Source organism: Meleagris gallopavo, chromosome 1 (genome assembly GCF_905368555.1).
Source record: "Meleagris gallopavo chromosome 1, MGAL_WU_HG_1.1, whole genome shotgun sequence".
Classification (NCBI taxonomy): Eukaryota; Metazoa; Chordata; class Aves; order Galliformes; family Phasianidae; genus Meleagris; species Meleagris gallopavo.
Window position 1 is genome coordinate 120,493,617 of NC_139404.1, and position 13,379 is coordinate 120,506,995.

The 13,379-nt window shown below is 38.6% G+C and overlaps 1 long non-coding RNA gene across 1 annotated transcript in view; it reads right to left on the reverse strand.

Annotated features, from left to right (window-relative positions):
• Positions 1-1,324: 1,324 nt before the first annotated feature.
• Positions 1,325-13,379, reverse strand: part of LOC146545597 (uncharacterized) — a 34,905-nt gene continuing 22,850 nt past the window's right edge. The window contains exon 4 of the long non-coding RNA XR_014880161.1: positions 1,325-7,575. This is a non-coding gene — a long non-coding RNA (uncharacterized LOC146545597). The remainder of the gene's footprint in view (positions 7,576-13,379) is intronic.

Below are 13,379 nucleotides of genomic sequence, written 5' to 3' on the forward strand. Positions count from 1 at the left end.
AAGGTTCACTTTTGGGCAACCCATATCCTATTGTTATTTTTGGGATTATGTGCCAAGTTGTGCAGAAGGGCCAGGTACTGGACAAAACTCATTTTCCAGAATCTCACATTGCCTAGAAAATATCTGGATGCTATGGAACCATTGGTAACTTCTAGCAGTGATTCCTCACCATTTTCCCACCAATCTCTCTGAATTTAAAATAAACTCTTTTTTTTTTTTTTTTTTTTTTTAATTAGTGAAATCTTTTTGTGTGCATGTGTGTGAAGTCTTTGAGGTTTCTCACTGACAAATCAATCAACTGCTCAAAAGCAGTAGCCCACTGCTAGGTATCAACTTGTGAGCTATGGCAGGCTCTATACAGAGAGGCACCTGAAAAGGAAAGGCTAGTAACCTCATATGTGAATTCCATAGTGTAAATCCACACAGATTTACTACCTTGGGTTTGGAAATAGTATACAGGCTTTTTGCCTGTCCAGTGTCCAGTTAGTGAAGGCTACTATGCCCTAGATGTCTATAGGCAGCAGGAAAGTCTACCCTGTCTCTTTTCCAATACCAAGCAAGAACAGGTAACCAGACCAAACAATTCATCCTTTCATCTCTTTAGAGAATTTTAGTGTTGAATAGGAAAAGGTCTGTCTATAATGATCTCCTGAAAAAGAAATACCATTGAAACCCTTTACTCAGAGTAAGCTCTTAAATGATTTTAAGCTTTATTGCAAATTGCCCTAAAGACATCTTAGTATGGCATAAGTTTGTTGCCCATGACATTTATTTTAATTCCTGCAGCATGACAGCTTGCCTTAGTATCTAAAGTGTGACTCAAGAATGGAACAAAGCGCAAACAAATGTTAATGTGCCATATGCAAACAACATTTAAATTTGCTGTTGGCAGCAGAATTCAAAGCATTATTCGGGAAAATTCCAGCCATGACCCTTATCAAAAATGTCAGCCTGCAGTGAAGTACATACATCTATATGAAAACAAATAATTCTGCAGGCTTTTTAAAATTAGCTTTTGGGACATGGGACATGGGTTTTGTTCCTGTTTTTGTTCTGTTTCAGTTTTGTTTTACTTACAGCCACTTATATGATCTTGAAACATATCAGATTTATTAACAAAGTACTGAATTATATATTTTATACTGCAACCAAGATGGATTTCATCCACTGCAATGATTACAGAGCCAGAAATTAATTTCACTTTTAATTTCAGAATTTCTCATAATATGTAAGACAAATTCTCTCAGAGACTAACCCTGGTAGGGCAGAATCTTTGCTTATACAAATAGACTTTTAAGTAGAAGTAAACCTATTCACCAATTTTTAAAAAGTGAGACTTTTTGGAAGGAGTGTTGTGTTAAATGCAACATGCCTGTGTATTTGAGTGAGAGGAGAGCAGGGAATAGTGGGGGCGGAGTGCACCAAGAGGAGTAAGCTTAGCCACAGTCCGTGTAATCATTCTATGTAGGAATTATTCTATAAGAAAAATCAGATGAATTAATACACTAATTAGCAAGTCTGATTTCTGATGAATGTTCATTTCCAGGAGAAAATTTGTTGGAACTGCAAAATAAGTCTTGAAATAGAAGATCTGATACTATAATATAGCCAACAAAATATACAGTCCCTAATGTTTTCTAATAAGACTGAAGCAGTTCATTCTGATAACCTCAAGTAACAGTACAGATCATGGTCCACAGTGTTCAACATACTGAATGCTGAACTAAGACAGCAGATTCCTGGGGAAATTGTGGATGAGGATATGCAGCTGTAGCACTCTTTTCTCATCAAGAAGTAATGGAGAGATCCTCCAAATAGCTCAGCCCTGTCTCTTCTCTGGCAGTGAGGAGGATAGTGCCACACCTCTAATGTGTAGTCTACTGGATGTAATCATTATAATACACCAAAATGGTCAAACACTAATCTGATGACATCAAAACAAAAGTTTGCAGTCTTATTGAAACAGAAGGTAAACATTAACATTAGGATCCAAGGGATCAGCATAAAGCTGCATCAGAAGAAGTTCAGATTAGATTTTAGGACAAGGTTCTTTACTGAGAAGGAGGTCAGGCTCCCTTGGGCACTAGTCATGGCACCAAGCCTGCTGGCACTTGGACAATGCTCTCAACATATGGTTGAATTTTTAGTTAGTTCTGTGCAGAGCCAAGAGTTGGACTCAATGATTCTTGTGGGTCTCTTCCAACCCTAGATTGGTTCTAGGATTCTGTGATTTTTCCCATTGGCTTTTTGTGATGCTATATCATTTATAGCTTTTTGATGATGCAATATTGTCAGTGCTATATACATGTGTGTGTATGTGCCCTGTGTGTTTGTGTGGCCAGAAAACTTTTTCTTCAAAGGTTTTTCAATTAGCAATAACAGCATATAAGTACCTCTCTTTGGTCAGATTCTTGTAATGTTTTTTTCCTATCCAAAATAAAATGCAGCCAGCACATTTAGTTCCATAAATATTCATTACCGGTATCTGTATAATGTTTATTCCTAACTGACTGTGCTGGGGAGAGAGATATTTACTTACGTGTTCTGTATTCATCAGTGCTGTGGCACTATAAGTTAGTCTTTAAAATCTGGAGAGTTTTCTACAGTTCAGGTGGATTTTGTTCATACTGTGATGGAAGTCTAATCACATTTTATGTTTTTGTGCTATATTGGTTTTACTAAAGTGATTTTTGTGTTAGGACAAAGATGGTATATCAACCATCTGAACCAGGTTCAGTATTATCATTCTAGGTAAAAGCATAACATCCTAGCAAATACAGCCCTTGATCTTTAAGTTTATGGCTGATGAATTCATTTTCATGAACCAGATCAGCACAGCTGAACACAAGATGACCTAAATTTATTGATTGGAGAAGCTCAGACAAAAGAGATCCTCACAGCTTGCCAAATTTGAAATCCTAAAGATTATCATTAAATAATCTTAACTTTGCCTTTTTATCACAGAAAGAGGAATCTAAACACTGTGGAGAAGTACACAGGAGAACAGCAGCAATACTTGGAACTGATACTGCTGTCTTCCCACTGACAACAAGACAATGACAGCACTTGCTAGGCTTGTACAAGTATCAAAAAAATAAATCCTTAGGTCACTGCAAGTGAAATTCTTTCAGTCCCTGAAAGAAAGAAAAAATACTGAAATAATTACCATAAGACTTGAGGATTGATACTGCAAGAAAAGCTTTGGACATTCAGTCACTGAAAATCATCCACAAAGTATGGCTTCCTCAGTACATATCTGTAGATCTCTCACTCTGTCTGAGAATGAGGAGATGATAGCCTTTATATGCTGAGGCTGACATAAACGGAAGGGCCTTAAAAAAATGAGAGAGAAGGTTCACATCTAGCTATGTCATTACCATAATTGGTCTTAATATACACAAAGTAAATCTAGTTCAAGTGAAGGTGATAAAAGAGCATCAAAAAACTTTTACTTCCTGCAGAAACTTAGTCAAATGTGCAGTCTACCCAGACAGTTAAACACAAAATGTTGTAGCTCATTCACATAGACTTTGATTTAAAATCGATAAGAATTACTTTATGTGAGAGCTGATCCCTGCTTTACTCCTTTTCCTATTCACAGGAGTGTCATTTTATGCACGGCTCAGATTTGCCTTGCTTGAAACATACAGTAACTGTGGGAGTATTGTGCTAGTAATTTCTCATGGATTTCACTCTCACATTTATTTGCAACCACTGCAATCCTTCTTTGCTCATCTTAGCAGGCAACTCCATTTGCTCTGCATGTAGCGCACACCATACATCCAGACACAGTTATTCTGACAGCAAAACTCTGTCTGATCTCTTCGGAGAAGAACTACACATCACAGATTTCAGGACACTTAGCAAGGGCTTGAACAAACTTTAGATATACTGGATTTTGAAGCCTTGTGCAAGAATTGGAGGGAGTGTCAATGAAATGAATGAAGTGTAATTTCCTCTAGTTTCTTTCACCCCGTAGGCATAAAGTCAAGACCTGTTCTAGCCTGACAGCATATTAGTTCTAATATTATAATATATAAAATATAAAATAATTAGTTCAATTGTTGCTTATAATGATGTCAAGGTGTTTATATACATTGCTCTTGATGTGCCCCAAAACAATGCGAGTGCTGCAGCATAATCTGTACTTTCAAAATTTATTTCAAAAGTCTGCAATGTATCAGCTTTTTGTTGCTCTAGTCAGATAGGAACAAACAGCTGAAGCTTGCAGGAGTTCTCTGTTGTCTTTTACCCAGTCAGTATACATCATATGTCACCACATACAGTCTAGTAAAAAAGCATCACGTAGCACAACTCTCTTGTATGACTGTAAATCCCAAGTTTATTAAAATAGGTGAAGAGTAAAAACCAATCACTGAATTCACAACTCAGATATCTGGCTGCAATAGATTTCACATCTCCTGATATCTCATGACATATTGCCTTTACTAAGTGATCTGAGATCCCTGCACATGAGAAACATGCCTGCTCTGTGGTGCTTCAGTCTTTAGGAAGACTGTTCAAGCAATCCTTTGGACAGTGTGAAAGCAAAGCAAAGTGTTTGGAGAGTCATCTTCCATTATGAAAAGAGAGAAACTATCTCCTGTTCAGAGAGTCAAATTCTCTCCATATATCTATATCTCTCATAGAGCTCACCTTGAACTATGTGGGAGCTGAAGGCACAGAAGGCTATTCCTGTCACCTCAAGTAGGTGAGCAGGGATGTACCTTCACATCAACCTTTGGCTCATCAGACCTGATATGCACAGACTTGGAGATGGGTGACTTGGATCCTGTTCTCACAGGATATATTTGTCTTTTGTTCAGACCTTGTGCTTCTAGTAAGTGCTTTTGTTTGCTTGTTTATAACACAGTCATTGATTTTTCAGATTCCATTGAACTTCACACTCTCTCTGCACATGATTCTATCTTCAGTTTCTTCCTACAGGATGTATAAATTGGTGGCTTGATCAGGGAGTAATCTAGCAATATGGTACCTGATCTTTGTGATTAAGGATGGAAGAAGATCCCTGAAAGGCTTACTTTTGAGACAAAAATAATCAGGAAGACAAACTTATGGTTAATGAAAGTGGGAAAATGATGAATAAAACTAGTGAAAGCAGGGGAAAACTATTTCCATGGACAGCTGCATCTTTTCACAACTTCTCATGAGACACTTCTATACACATAATTTTGTTACCATGAAAGAAAAGTGGTGGTTCAAGGATTTCTTCTCAGATTGGAGGATTTGTTATTTCTATAATTGGAGGATTTGTTATTTCTATAACAAATTTGTTATTTCTATAACAAATGAGCAGAGAAATAAAATTCTCTGCTTCTCACTTGGTTAACTGAAGAAAACATCTTTGAAAAGTCTGTTTTTGGATGTGACCAAATCCTCCCTAAAGCTATGAATCAGTCAGAATCAATCTTTTTTCTTGAATTGCAATTAGTACTTTCTATATTTAAAGGAAATGTATTTAAAGTTATTTCACCATGTCAGGAAAAGAAAATACAAAAAAAAATCTGAGGTTTTGGGGATCACAGAATCACAGAACTGTAGGGATTGGAAGGGTCTTCTAGAAATCATCTAGTCCAAACTCTTGCCAAAGTAGGTTCTCTACAGCAAGTTACTGTAGAGGAAAGCATCTAGATGGGTCTTGAATATCTCCAGAGAAGGAGACTCCACAACCTCTCTGGGCAGCCTGTTCCAGTGCTGCATCACTCTGACCATAAAGAAGTTCTTCCTTGTACTAATATATGACTTCCTGTGTTCCAGTTTCTGCCTATTGCCTCCTGTCCTATTGTCACTCACCACCAAGAGGAGTCCACCTCCAACACCTTGACTCCCGTGCTTCAGATATTTATAAATAGTTATGTGATCCCCTCTCAGCCTTCTCTTCTCTAGATTGAAGAATCCCAAGTCTCTCAGCCTTTCCACATAAGGGAGATTCTCCAGGCCCTTAATAATCTTTATGGCCCTCTGCTGGACTCTTTCTAGTAGATTCCTGTCTTTCGTGAACTGAGGAGCCCAGAACTGGACACAGTACTCCAGATGAAGCATCACCAGAGCAGAGCAAAGGGGAAGGATCACCTTTCTCAACCTGCTGGCCACACTCTTTCTTACACACCCCAGGGTACCATTGGCCTTGTTTCTCACAAGGGGACACTGTTGGCTCATGGTTACCCTGTTTTCTACCAGGACACCCAACTCTTCCTCTGCAGAACTTCTCTCCAGCAGGTCAGGATCTCTACACTTATTCTTGTTGAACCCCATCAGGTTACTTTCTGCCCAGCTCTCTCATCTGTTCAGGTCTTGTTCAGTGAAATCACAAACATGAATCAAACATGTAAAAGGAAATTGTGACTGTATATGTCAGTGGAGTTTTAAAGTACTCAAGTTTGCATAAACAGAAGAATGAATAAAGTTCATTTGAAACCCATCACTCAAAGAGATCCAGAACAACTCTCTCCTATGCCTGGGACTACAAACAGAAGATTTAATTCATTTTGTCTTAGTTGGTTCAATTTTTGCTGCTCAACCCAAAGTCACTGCTAAAATACACTACATAAAAATTCCCTCATTCTATTTCTGCATCTCATTATTGCTCCTGTTTATTTCTGTTCCCTTCTGAGAAATGTGATGTCTTTTATCTCCATTAAATCTCAACAGTGACTCAACCTGCAATGACAACAAAGCTAGAAAATAATGTCCCAAGCCCATTCTCAATAACATTTGCAAAGGAAAGGTCTCTAGTACCTGTAAGAAGATAAGAACGTGGACAAGCTGATTCAGCTAGCAGAGAATCAGCCTGTCACTACTTCCAAGCCAATTTCTATTTAATAACAAGATGCTTCCTAAAAGAGAAACTCTATCAAATTTAATAAATAAACTTCAACACAAAGCTAAAAATTGTCTGCTTATGGAATTTCTTTCATTCCCTTTCTAGCATGCCCTGTTCTTTTACTCCTTCATTATGTAATTTTGTCAGACTGTGTGTTTTCATTTTCATTCTTCAAATGAGAAAGATTGTCATCCTCGTCAATCAGAAGATCTTTGGATGTGTTGCGTCCTGCCTCATTAAAATATACTCAGTCAGTTATGTCCAGTCTAGAACCATTATCTTCACTGTTTTCTCAATTTCCCATGAGCATTTTTAAATATCTCAAATTATCTTATGTTTGGTAATGTGACTAAGAAATTTACATTATGGAGATAATCCAGCAAAAGGATCCTAAATCTAATCTGGGCTTCTTGCCCCATCCACAAATCTTGAAACATTCATTTTCTTCTCATGGGAAATCAGCTTCAATGGAGATACTGCAGAGAAGTTCCTTTAGGATGCACAGGAAGGTGTTCTACAGAAAGAAAACAGTAACCTTACTTTTCTCTTAGCTGGAAGGTATTGAAGCTTGCGAAGCGTGAATTAAGTGCTTGTGAAGGCTCAGCCAACCAAACTTGTATTCTCGATGCCTCTCTCCTTTGCAGTTACGACTGTATCTGAGGGAAACCAGGTCAGCTCCTTCAGTTCCTCTGGCAGGTGAACAACTTGTTCCATTCGTTTTCTGTTGTGCGCTTGGAAATCAAAAGGAATGGTTTTCTGTAAGGAAGCTTGTTGAGTATGCATTAATCATAGCAGTTTGTGGGGGAATCTCCTCTGAGGCCATACATGGAAAGGGAAAGAAAGCATCTATTTCAGGATGTAAGCCCTTAGGGACAAAATGCAAACACAAGTCAAGGCAAACATTAGCCTTGCTGGTGAGTGTGGGCTGAGGAAGACCCTGCTATAAAACACCCCAGCAGTGGGACATGGAGGAAGCTGTGTAGAGCAAAATTTTTCAGAATATTTCAGCACATAAAGATGCAATCAGAGGTCAATGGGATTATGAAAAACAATGGAACAACCTGGCTGCTTCATATCTGCTTACTGGAACTCCCTACCTGGTGCTTCTTGTGCTTCAGTGCTTGCAAACTGGGCTAATCACTTGAGCATTAGGTACCCAGAAATGCCCAGAGTTAAGTGCAAAAGAAATGGTCTCATAAACTTTCTTTCAGTGCAGAGCCCAGGTAACTGGGAAAACTGCAGCAGCTGCTGCAAGGCAGCCCTCTCCATCAGGTGCCTCTTCTGAGCCTATTGCCACAGACTTTATGTGCTGTGGCATGAGGAGATGGATTGAGAGGATTTCAAGAAATACTATCAGTCACTGCAAGGAGTGAGGGAGGGCAAAGCAGCAGAAAAAAATGTGGTTCTAGAGCAGATATCAGTGCTTCATAAGTCAAATACTAAATTAAAATCTCAGTATGCCTCTCTACGCTCAAGAGATCTTGGTTTTCCCCTTCACATGCACTGAACACAGTATATCTAAGTGATGATGGCCTCATCTTCCCCTAATTTTTACATTCACTCCTTCATATTGCTATTATGTCATTGTTGTTCACCTTTATTTTAACCTTTGGCTTCCAATCATGGTGTTTTGATAGCCATGAATCATGAAACAACCAGAAGACTCTAAGCTCAGAGTGATGAAGTAAATAGTAATAACAATAGGGGCTGGTAAAATGATGCTTCATGATATGCTCTCTGAGAGCAGGAAGAGATAAATCATCTGCCATCATCAAAACGGACAATTACTCTCACTACAAACTCCTGACTACTGAAAGGGATGTCACTGCACTCTGCCCTGTGGAGTCTCCAGCCCATCCCTCCACAATCCTGCAGCCACAGAAACCTGGAATTTACTAGGATTTTAAAATAGCATTAATTCATTTGCAGCCTGGAACTCAAAGCAAATCAGAAAATGTTCCAGGAGTTCATTTTTAAGAGAATCTCATGTCGCTCTTCTTTTTTTTCCTCTTTTTTAAAGAGATTTGTTTGAAGGTGCCCTTGTAATTGTACATGGTCACATACAACCACTGTTTAAAAGTTGCAGTGTTTTACATTACCATTAATCAATAAAACGCATATTAACTAAGTGCTTCATTGTGCTCTTGCATGATTTATTAGGCCTTCCTTCATTAAAGAGTTTGATCAGAAAAGTAATTAAAGAGTGAACTGTGGCAGCAACACATACTTTGCATCAATTATTAAAAGCATGTATCTTAGAACAAAAACGTGGTAATGAATGCTTGAGCTACCATGGGTTACACTTGATGTCAAATGATCTGAACTGTTAGTAGCAATAATCCTTAGCTTTCCCAGAGATGAACAAACTGGATATGAAAGCAGTGAAGACAAGCATGCTAAGTTTGTTTCCAGCACTGCTGCTTTAAATAACAGCAAATAAGGAGTGAGTTTCGAGATCTGAAGTACTACACATGTATGTTCTATACATTAGTACAGGTTTTTAGAGGAATATCAGGATTTTCGTTAGCTTCATTATCAATCATTGAGAATACTCATAACACATGTGGAATTTGATGTGTTGAATATGGAAAATGTTAGTAATGTCTCTATGGATAAAGAAGATTTAGATTCCTTATGTAGAATTCTAATAATTTTTAAAGTAGTTTCCTTACTTGTTCTTCAAAATGCATAGTTCCTGTGCCACTGTGGTTCATTTTCCTGTGTTTCATTAAGCCTGCTTTATGCCAGTTGAATCCTTAGTTCCTTAGCAGACAACAGTGCTGCATACCTGGGTAAATCTCACTCCACACGTATTCCACTGCAAGATACTGAGAATTATGAGAGCTGCTCTGAAGGTAATGCCTCCTGTTTTATGATGCTGGCCCACAATGTCAGAGGGATGTTGTGGATATGGCAGCAGAGGCTGAACATTCCCACCAATATCTCGTTACATTTTGTTGCCGTGTGACAGATGGCAGCAGAGGAGCAGTCTGACACAATGGCATCTGACATGGAAGTGCAGATGAAGCAAAAGTTTGTCCTTAAATTCCTCCATGAGGAAAAAATGGCATCCAGTGACGTTCACTGATGCTTGCTGAATGTTGATGGAGTCCAAACAGTGGATGTGAGAACAGCGAGGCAGTGAGTGGCACATTTCGGCAGTGAGTGGCACATTTCAGCAGTGGTGGCAGTGACAGAGCTTCACCTCTCCTGCTGTAGATTTTTATAAGCAGGCCATGCAGGCTCTTGTTCATCACTGGCAAAAATGCATAGTTCATGGTGGTGACAATGTTGAAAAATTGTGTTTTGTAGCTGAGAATTTCTCTATCAAATAGTGTTGTTGGTTGGTCTAGGGTCAAATAAATTATGTTTGGCTTTGGAAGCTATTCTGGGTTTCTGGGTTTAGTTCTAGTCTAATAGGTCTTCCTATAATGCTCACCTTTGTCTGCTAGGCTTTGTTTTCATCCTTTGTGTTCTCATTATGAGAAATGGCTGATAAAATGGTTTTCTTGGAACAAACTTGCCTGAGTCTTGGCAATATTGGTTAGAATGAATGCTGGCACTTCCATTTGAGAAACAAAAGTGTACATTAATCTTCATTCCATCATGGTAAAGAGAATGGGTTCAATACATGTTCAAGTATACAGGCACTATTCAGAAACATCTGCATTTTGCCTTCACTGATTCATGACGAGTGGAGGGAGGAACAATCATTTGAAAAGTAGGAGATCTGATTTTAGTTATGTTTGCAGTACAAATGCTTAAGGATGATTCAGTGTGTGAAAAAATCCTTCTCTTGGAGATTATTTTATCAATCCTTTCGAAAAAACAACAAAAACCATAACAACAGCAAAGAAAAATGGCAAATTTTTTCGTTCTGTAGCACATAGGATGTGGGAACTAAAGGAAAGACATAAGTAATCCATCTCAGGCTTCTCAGCATGGAATTTCACAACAATTCCCTAGTATAGAAGAAAGAAGAGCTCTTTGAAGGCTGAAATATCAATGTTTAGCACGTGGATTAAATCTATAGGATCTTCTTTCTCCTGCCAATAACTGAGCCATAAAAAATCAGACTTTCTGTTATTTTTAAATGAGCCTTTGAGACTTCTGTGGGTGACAGAAGGCTGACTGTCTTGGTGAACAAACAATTTTGTAGCAGAGGGAAAAAGGAGTACAGACATTTGCCTTGCCATCCTGATGCAACCTGAGGCTCAGACTGCTACATAAGTAACTCTGAAAAGCAGGGAGACTACTGTAGTTTTGAGCTGCCTGCCTTCAGAGATAAAGAATTAGCCTGATAGATATGCATTTACAATACGATGACAGCTGCTTCACTTCTTGCTGAAGGAAGGCTATGGGAGATCCTTGAGATCCATAGATCGTCAGCTGCACAGTTAATTGGGCATCCTGGAGAGATAGCACATGTTTTAGAGAGAGAGCAAGTAGGCACTCCCATAGATGAGATAATTTATAGATTCAGAGTTACCAGTGGCAGTGTACAGTAGTTTAAAACCTCTCCAGCAAATTCTATGTGGAAAAAATGAACTTATCATGCAGTTATCTGAGAGCAATGGCTATTGATCAACAGCTTCTGTTCTTTCTTTTTAATAGCTCTCTCTCCAACTACTCTTAATAATAAATGGTTCTTAAAACTCCTCTTTCCTGTATTTTTTTTCACCAGCCGAACAGCTTCAGCTGCAGTAATTAGAAAAATGCAATTAGAAATGCAAGCCACGTTCCACTTGTGCTTTTCTATCAGCAAGTTGGATACTTTTCTTTGAGACAGCAGAAAGAGAAGTAACCTGGGGGTTTTGAGTGCTCGGCCCTTGTATGGTCAGCTTGGGTACTGACAAAGATGAAAAAATCTAGGTCCACTGAGTTAAAATAACTTTGTGAGGAAAATGCTCTCATGGAGATAAGCTTCTGGAACAGAAGCTCTTCTGGGGAAACTATCATGGCACAAGCAATCTCCTACAGTCTGATCTGGGATTTTCTCTCTAGGTGACTACATTTTTCCATGTAATGTCACTCTCCTTCCCATATGTAGCATGAGATTTTGTTGCCAAATCCTGAAAAGAGCATTAAATTTTCAGTATTAGGAATTTCCTTTGAATGGAAAATATTTTCGTTATGAATGTCCATGCCTTGGACTGCAGTAAAGGCAAAACAGACATTGCAGTAAAGCCATAAATGCTTGAATCTAATCTAAAACAGACTCCAACTTAGCGTCTAAACTAAAGTACTATGTAAACATGCTGTAGGACATAGCAAGCAGGTCTGTGAGCTGTGTAGCGAGTGCTTGCTATAGCTAAGCTGGCACATGATAAAACAAAGCATTCATTTTCCAGTGCCCACTTGGGAAAAGCATCTGCAATTAGACTTTCACAAAGCGTTTGAGATAACAGGAGGCAACTTTTTGAAGTATGACGCCAATGGTGTTCAAACAGCATGAGAGCCTGAAAGCTCAGCCCAAGGTTGGGAGCTGATAACGCAGAACAAGGGGGTTAGTGTCTCAGCAAGTCATGGGGAAGGTGAAACAAGTGAAAGTGCTGTGGGTCAGGTAGAAGTGTGTCTGCCTACTTATCAGAGTTAATTTTTCACAGCAGCTTGCTGTTTCAGTCTTTACTGCAGATAAAGGCTTGTGCTGTCCTTAAATTATCTTTTTTTTTGTGTGTGAAAGGATGGTCTGTTTTGCAGGCAGAAAGCTTTTTTCTCTATCTTTCTCTTTTTTTCCTACAGATAATGTCTTTTTATTCAAGTCATGTTTTATAGCAACTCCTAGAGTATGCGAAATCAGGGAGCCCTGAGGCTGTATCAAACTCTGGATAGCCTGAAAAGCATAGATAGTACATCTACCGTGCTACAGGTTGAGGATTCTTTGAGTTAAGCTGATTAAAGTGAATCTTTCTGTCTGAAACTGTGTTTGTATCTTCTATCATATAACTTAATGGGACATGATTGGGTAGACAGAAAGGTGATAGGTTGCTGGTTGGACTGGATGATCTTAGCGGTCTTTTCCAGCCTTAATGATTCTATGATTCTACGATAAAAGTTAAGCATGCTGTACTGTAGTATCAAAACACTATAAAAAAAGGTCCTGGTATTGTCACTCTGTAGTGCAATGCAAAGAAATCTGCTAGAGAATTCTGCATGAAAGCCTGTTTATATTATAATGAGAATTGGACTGGGTTGTGTATTGTTTGCATTGTTGAAATTTTAATGTGACACTGGGAGTAGATGTGGAATATACACGTTTGTAAATTCACAGCAGGAAAATTCTTAACAGTTGTGGGAATAGCACTGAAATGAATCAGTGGATTTCAGAATAATTTTAATTCAAAATCCTTCCTTTATTCAAAATGACACCTTATTTCTTTTTAGTGTATCCAGAGCAGGAGTGGCCTGTTGTGTCATTCTGGCATGTGTAGAGTATCTGTCCTCTGGTTTCTGCATAAGACATGAAGAAGAACCTTTTTCTTAGTGAGAATCCAATTTAAGAAATGAAAGTGTGAGCTGATAAGAGTAAGGCTGC